Below are 8,819 nucleotides of genomic sequence, written 5' to 3' on the forward strand. Positions count from 1 at the left end.
TGAACTCATTTATAAAAGCTTTTTCTTCATATTAGCGTTTTATAAGTTTAAATTCGGGTAGTACCTACCCGTTAAGTTCATACTTAGTAGCTAATATACAATTCAACTACTACAATTCTATATGAAAAACTGATTATAATAATATTTCGCGTTCAAACTTTTACACAATATTTTACAAACTTACAATACTGCTTATTTTACATATAGCATGAAATATAGCACACAATAAATTTGATACAAGATGGTTGTGAAGATAATTCTAGCTAGTACACAAGTCGTTCAGCAAAGGCAATAAAGACACGTAATTCATACGTCCAGAAACAAGTCATGCATTCTGGTTTTACTAGGATTACTTCCCATCCTTGGTCTTGTGGAACATAACCGTTATGGTCGTTGATAAGACAGTGTGTTGTAACGTCGTCAAAGGGACGAGGGTTACGTAATGTCCAACAGTCCCGTAACAATCTAAAAACCTCATTTCTTACCCCAATTACCGACTCCGTCACTTGTGGAAACGTTTTGTTTAATAGTTGTAGCCCGATGTTCTTGTTCTCACTTTGGTGAGAAGCGAACATTACTAATCCGTAAGCATAACATGCTTCTTTATGTTGCATGTTAGCCGCTTTTTCTAAATCACGAAGTCCAATATTCGGATATATTGAGTCAAAATAATTTCTTAACCCATTGCGTAAAATAGCATTTGGGTTCCCCGCAATATATGCGTCAAAGTAAACACATCGTAACTTATGGATTTCCCAATGTGATATACCACATCTTTCGAACGAAAGCCTTTTATAAACCAAGGCATTCTTGGAACGTTCTTCGAATGTCTTACAAACTGATCTCGCCTTAAATAGTTGTGCCGAAGAATTCTGACCGACTCTAGACAAGATTTCATCAATCATGTCTCCGGGTAGGTCTCTTAAAATATTGGGTTGTCTATCCATTTTGTGTTTTTATACTGTAAAATAGACAAGAGTTAGATTCATAAAAAAATACTTATTAATACAAGCAATTTTTACATATATCATAAAGCATAAGCACACTATATTACATATATTACACCACACGAATACAACTATCTTATTCCGACTCGCTTGTTTCTTCTTCTTCGGTTTTGGTTCGTTTTTCCAAGTTTCTAGGGATATATGATGTTCCCCTAATACGAGCCGTCGTTTTCCACATTGGTTTAGAAAAACCTGGTGGTTTAGAGGTTCCCGGGTCATTGTTACAACTTAAGGACTTCGGGGGTTGACGATACATATAAAGTTCATCGGGGTTGGAATTAGATTTCTCTATTTTTATGCCCTTTCCCTTATTATTTTCTTTTGCCTTTTTAAATTCAGTTGGGGTAATTTCTATAACATCATCGGAATTCTCGTCGGAATCCGATTCATCGGAGAATTGGTAATCCTCCCAATATTTTGCTTCCTTGGCGGAAACACCATTGACCATAATTAACCTTGGTCGGTTGGTTGAGGATTTTATTTTACTTAACCGTTTTATTATTTCCCCCACCGGTTCTATTTCTTCATCCGGTTCCGATTCTTCTTCCGGTTCCGATTCTTCTTCCGGTTCCGACTCTTCTTCCGGTTCCTCTTCGGGAACTTGTGAATCAGTCCACGAATCATTCCAATTTACATTTGACTATTCATTATTATTAGATGAGTCAATGGGACTTGTTCTAGAGGTAGACATCTATCACATAATATCAAACGCGTTAAGAGATTAATATATCACATAATATTCACATGTTAAAAATATATAGTTTCCAACAAAATTTGTTAAGCAATCATTTTTCAAGTAAACACGGTCGAAGTCCAGACTCACTAATGCATCCTAACAAATTCGATAAGACACACTAATGCAAAATTCTGGTTCTCTAAGACCAACGCTCGGATACCAACTGAAATGTCCCGTTCTTATGGATTAAAAACGTTCCATATTAATTGATTTCGTTGCGAGGTTTTGACCTCTATATGAGACGTTTTTCAAAGACTGCATTCATTTTTAAAACAAACCATAACCTTTATTTCATAGATAAAGGTTTTAAAAAGCTTTACGTAGATTATCAAATAATGATAATCTAAAATATCCTGTTTACACACGACCATTACATAATGGTTTACAATACAAATATGTTACAACAAAATAAGTTTCTTGAATGCAGTTTTTACAGAATATCATACAAGCATGGACTCCAAATCTCGTCCTTATTTAAGTATGCGACAGCGGAAGCTCTTAATAATCACCTGAGAATAAACATGCTTAAAACGTCAACAAAAATGTTGGTGAGTTATAGGTTTAACCTATATATATCAAATCATAATAATAGACCACAAGATTTCATATTTCAATACACATCCCATACATAGAGATAAAAATCATTCATATGGTGAACACCTGGTAACCGACATTAACAAGATGCATATATAAGAATATCCCCATCATTCCGGGACACCCTTCGGATATGATATAAATTTCGAAGTACTAAAGCATCCGGTACTTTGGATGGGGTTTGTTAGACCCAATAGATCTATCTTTAGGATTCGCGTCAATTAGGGTGTCTGTTCCCTAATTCTTAGATTACCAGACTTAATAAAAAGGGGCATATTCGATTTCGATAATTCAACCATAGAATGTAGTTTCACGTACTTGTGTCTATTTTGTAAATCATTTATAAAACCTGCATGTATTCTCATCCCAAAAATATTAGATTTTAAAAGTGGGACTATAACTCACTTTCACAAATTTTTACTTCGTCGAGAAGTAAGACTTGGCCACTGGTTGATTCATGAACCTATAACAATATATACATATATATCAAAGTATGTTCAAAATATATTTACAACACTTTTAATATATTTTGATGTTTTAAGTTTATTAAGTCAGCTGTCCTCGTTAGTAACCTACAACTAGTTGTCCACAGTTAGATGTATAGAAATAAATTGATAAATATTATCTTGAATCAATCCACGACCCAGTGTATACGTATCTCAGTATTGATCACAACTCAAACTATATATATTTTGGAATCAACCTCAACCCTGTATAGCTAACTCCAACATTCACATATAGAGTGTCTATGGTTGTTCTGAAATATATATAGATGTGTCGACATGATAGGTCGAAACATTGTATACGTGTCTATGGTATCTCAAGATTACATAATATACAATACAAGTTGATTAAGTTATGGTTGGAATAGATTTGTTACCAATTTTCACGTAGCTAAAATGAGAAAAATTATCCAATCTTGTTTTACCCATAACTTCTTCATTTTAAATCCGTTTTGAGTGAATCAAATTGCTATGGTTTCATATTGAACTCTATTTTATGAATCTAAACAGAAAAATTATAGGTTTATAGTCGGAAAAATAAGTTACAAGTCGTTTTTGTAAAGGTAGTCATTTCAGTCGAAAGAACGACGTCTAGATGACCATTTTAGAAAACATACTTCCACTTTGAGTTTAATCATAATTTTTGGATATAGTTTCATGTTCATAATAAAAATTATTTTCTCAGAATAAAAACTTTTAAATCAAAGTTTATCATAGTTTTTAATTAACTAACCCAAAACATCCCGCGGTGTTACTACAACGGCGTAAATCCGGTTTTACGGTGTTTTTCGTGTTTCCAGGTTTTAAATCATTAAGTTAGCATATCATATAGATATATAACATGTGTTTAGTTGATTTTAAAAGTCAATTTAGAAGGATTAACTTTTGTTTGCGAACAAGTTTAGAATTAACTAAACTATGTTCTAGTGATTACAAGTTTAAACCTTCGAATAAGATAGCTTTATATGTATGAATCGAATGATGTTATGAACATCATTACTACCTTAAGTTCCTTGGATAAACCTACTAGAAAAGAAAAAAATGGATCTAGCTTCAATGGATCCTTGGATGGCTCGAAGTTCTTGAAGCAGAATCATGACACGAAAACAAGTTCAAGTAAGATCATCACTTGAAATAAGATTGTTATAGTTATAGAAATTGAACCAAAGTTTGAATATGATTATTACCTTGTATTAGAATGATAACCTACTGTAAGAAACAAAGATTTCTTGAGGTTGGATGATCACCTTACAAGATTGGAAGTGAGCTAGCAAACTTGAAAGTATTCTTGATTTTATGTAACTAGAACTTGTAGAATATATGAAGAACACTTAGAACTTGAAGATAGAACTTGAGAGAGATCAATTAGATGAAGAAAATTGAAGAATGAAAGTGTTTGTAGGTGTTTTTGGTCATTGGTGTATGGATTAGATATAAAGGATATGTAATTTTGTTTTCATGTAAATAAGTCATGAATGATTACTCATATTTTTGTAATTTTATGAGATATTTCATGCTAGTTGCCAAATGATGGTTCCCACATGTATTAGGTGACTCACATGGGCTGCTAAGAGCTGATCATTGGAGTGTATATACCAATAGTACATAGATCTAAAAGCTGTGTATTGTACGAGTACGAATACGGGTGCATACGAGTAGAATTGTTGATGAAACTGAACGAGGATGTAATTGTAAGCATTTTTGTTAAGTAGAAGTATTTTGATAAGTGTATTGAAGTCTTTCAAAAGTGTATAAATACATATTAAAACACTACATGTATATACATTTTAACTGAGTCGTTAAGTCATCGTTAGTCGTTACATGTAAGTGTTGTTTTGAAACCTTTAGGTTAACGATCTTGTTAAATGTTGTTAACCCAATGTTTATAATATCAAATGAGATTTTAAATTATTATATTATCATGATATTATCATGTATGAATATCTCTTAATATGATATATATACATTAAATGTCTTTACAACGATAATCGTTACATATATGTCTCGTTTAAAAATCATTAAGTTAGTAGTCTTGTTTTTACATATGTAGTTCATTGTTAATATACTTAATGATATGTTTACTTATCATAGTATCATGTTAACTATATATATAAATCCATATATATGTCATCATATAGTTTTTACAAGTTTTAACGTTCGTGAATCACCGGTCAACTTGGGTGGTCAATTGTCTATATGAAACATATTTCAATTAATCAAGTCTTAACAAGTTTGATTGCTTAACATGTTGGAAACATTTAATCATGTAAATATCAATCTCAATTAATATATATAAACATGGAAAAGTTCGGGTCACTACACAACCGACGTAACAACGTTACTTTTACTTCTATTACAAAACCGATTAGAAGCATAAATACGAATAGAATCGAATAACATCTCCTTCTTCATAAATGTTGACGCGAAGACCACACTGTTTCGATATCTCCATATGTGCCAAACGGAAGTCACGACGATCACATATAACTTTTTTTTTGCGTCGGATGAAAAATCCCAAGAATCGAACCATGCTATCCATTTGGACCAAGCATGACACTCTGGCCATTGAAAATCTACCCAAATCTTAATTTGTATCCAAATATTCTTCGCTAGCGTACACCCGAAAAAAATGTGGTCAACCGATTCAACTCTATAGTCACATAAGGTACACCCGATAGCCTCAATCTCCATCCCCTCTTTGAGAAATTCAGCCTCGTAGGAAGTCGATCTAAAGCGATTCTCCAAATAAGAATGTTCACCTTTCGTGGAATAAGTCTCATCCATCTAGTCGAGATATACGAGCTAGCTAAATAACCTCGTCCATATGTCCCCTCATTTAACAAACCGAGAATACCCCTTGATCTGAAATCGACCAGTACCAAGAGTCATGAGCTGCAGTTAACTAAATGGTTCCAAGTTCGGTCACAAGCTGATTAACAAGATCGCTATTATGTGAGCCAATTTCCTCCCTACTCCACTCCAATTTCCATCCATTCTCGTTGATACGATCCGCTCATCCGCAATAAGACAATCTTCGTTAACATCGAGAAGACAAAGCCTACCATAACGACTTCTAAGTGACCCATTTCCTCTCCAATTATCCTTCCAAAAACGAGTAGAACTTTCATTTCTGACTTGGACCCGTAAAACGTCACCCGAAATCACACCTTCTCTTTTAAGTTTTTTGAAAATCTTAATAATGAAAATCCAATTACTTGATCCCCTAATAGTGGTTCCGTCAACCATGGCATATGGATCATGTATAGACCGAATCACGTTGACCCACAAACTAGAAGGACATGTAACAAACCTTCATATCAATTTCATTAACAAGCCATAATTGAATGAACGCGAACTACCAACTTGAAGACCCCCCCCCCCCCCCCCCCCCCCCCCCCCCTCTGAATCACGTGATTTTAACATTATTCCATGCGACCTAATGTATCTTCTTAACACCATTAGAGGACCCCCAAAAGAAACTAGCATGAATTGATTCGAGTTCGTTTAAACGGTTTCGGGGCACTTATAAATACACAATAAATAGATGGTCATACTCTCAAGAACCGATTTGAGAAGAGTAAGCCATCCACCATTAGATAAGAAGTTAGCTTTCCACCCCGAACACTGCTTTTTAAATCGACCAATCACCTTTTTCAATTATTAACAAATGCCATATTTGCGCCGACTGGAATACCTAAGTAATCAAATGAAAAATCCCCTCTGATACAACTTGCGAAGTTGGAAAACTCATCCAACTCTAAGTCATTGACCCAAGTCAAGATTTATCTTCAACCCTGAACAAGAATAAAAATAATCCAACACCTGGATAATGCACTCAAGGTTACCCCTATTCCAGTCGGTAACAAAAATAGCATCATCAGCGTAAAATAAGTGGGATACAGTTACCGAAGTATTACCCATACGTGCACCGGTAATACTGCCCGAAAGGATACCCTTTTTAATACATAAATGAAGCCCTTCCATAACAATGAGAAATAAAAAAAAAAAGAGCTTAAGGGATCACCTTGCCGAAGCCCTCTTTGAACTAGAAACTCGCCCGTTAGACTACCGTTTACTAGAATAGAGGTTACGGGCTGATTGAAGACACATCCTAATACACGCTCTCCGTGTATCACCAAAACCCAGTATCGCGATCATACGATCCAAAAAATCCCAACAAACAGTATCGTATGCCTTCTCGAAATCGACCTTCAAGATCATTAACTTCTTCTTCCTTTTTTTAATACCCATCCATCGTTTCATTTAAAATCAATGGTCTGCCCAAAATTTGTCTTCTCCGAATAAAAGCTTATTGTTCATTTTCAATAATTTTCTCAATAACTTTGGCCAACCGGACTGCTAAAATTTAGGTAATAATTTTTTAAATCACACCAGTTAGAGAATTGGACGGAAATCTTTAATTAAAGTGGGATTAGACACTTTGGGAATCAACGTTACAAATGTCGATCTAGGTCTCGCATAATGCGCAATTCACCCGGTATCAGGTATCGCGCTCGGGGGACTTGATTACCCGAGGTTTTACCTTCTATGGGGGAGCCAATGTGCTCATTCATATGAGGGTTTCCTCGCTTACCAAAAAAATCACCTTTTAAGTCATCCCAAAATATTTTTACGAACGAAAAAGAAAAAACGTCAAGACCGGGGGTTTTACAACTACCACAATCCCACACCGCGTCACAAAATTCTTCCTGTATCACGACTCTTTGTAACCAATCTTTATCATCAACAGAAAAAGTCACATATGGATCCAATGAAGGACTGATTATCGCACGTGCTACCCGAGAGAATTTTACAAAATAAAAATCGTAGAAATATTTTTTAATCATAATCGGGTCCGTTAGCCAATCACCATTTGTATCAATCCCACGAATTGACTACGTACTTCTTCTTTGTCAGCAAATTGTGGAAAAAATCTGAGTCTTTATCCCCTTCGACGTCCCACTTAACTCGAGCTTTTGTTTCACATCCGAATCCTCCACTTTTTGAATAATCGCTAGTTCTTGAAATGATATCACACCTTTCCTTTTTATCCACCTCTATTGCAAAACCATGTTCAATACTCCCTTCAATCTCGTTAATTCGCCTCATAATAAGTAACTTTCTAGAACGTTTCTCCTTAACCCATTCTTTAATCCTTGACTTTACCCTTTTTATCTTATCAAGATAAGTTGCAACTTCATCAATAAAGGATAGCCGAATAGCGTCACGTACCATGGGGTCAAAAGAAACATCCGAGTACCAAGAATAAAAAAATTTGAAAGGTGTCGGACCAAATCCACTTTAGAGTTGAGGCAAGCTAATGGAAAATGTTCCGAGTAACCTCGTGGTTGCGCAGTCAGTTTCAGGTCCCCGAAGCATTCAATCACACAAGGGGATACAAGAACCCGGTCAATTCTACTCTTTTCCGTAGCAAACTTGTTTATCCACGTAAACTTTCTACCCTCGAGTTGAATATCAATCAAACCAACATCATCAAGAAACGTATTGAAAACTATAGCTTCATCCACTTTAAAAACAGAACCGAACCGTTCACTTTCACTTTGGTTAAGAGAACTAATGACAACCCAATGTCAGTACTTCCACTTAATGTTGCTTATACTTTGAATGACTATTTACCAATGCAGTATAAGCTGAATGATGCTGCTGTGTATGATAATTTAACAGGAGGGGAGATCCCTAACGATCTCACTAGAAAAGAGTTCGATCAGCTAGTGCGTCAAGAGAAAGAAGAAGCTACATCTGCTGACGTTAAGGTTGCCCTATCATATGCAGAGCCTTTCAACTCTGGGGATGAATCGAGTGAAACAACTGTTGTGAATGAAAGTGATGATGATTTTGATGAAGTGATTATAGAGAGCGAGCCAACTAAAGATTATCCTATATACGATGGTGTAAAAAATTTTGATCTTCCAACTTTTGCTTAGTACTTCAAGATGAATGAGGAGCTTTTGAATAGAA

This window comes from Rutidosis leptorrhynchoides, chromosome 9 (genome assembly GCF_046630445.1).
Source record: "Rutidosis leptorrhynchoides isolate AG116_Rl617_1_P2 chromosome 9, CSIRO_AGI_Rlap_v1, whole genome shotgun sequence".
Lineage (NCBI taxonomy): Eukaryota > Viridiplantae > Streptophyta > Magnoliopsida > Asterales > Asteraceae > Rutidosis > Rutidosis leptorrhynchoides.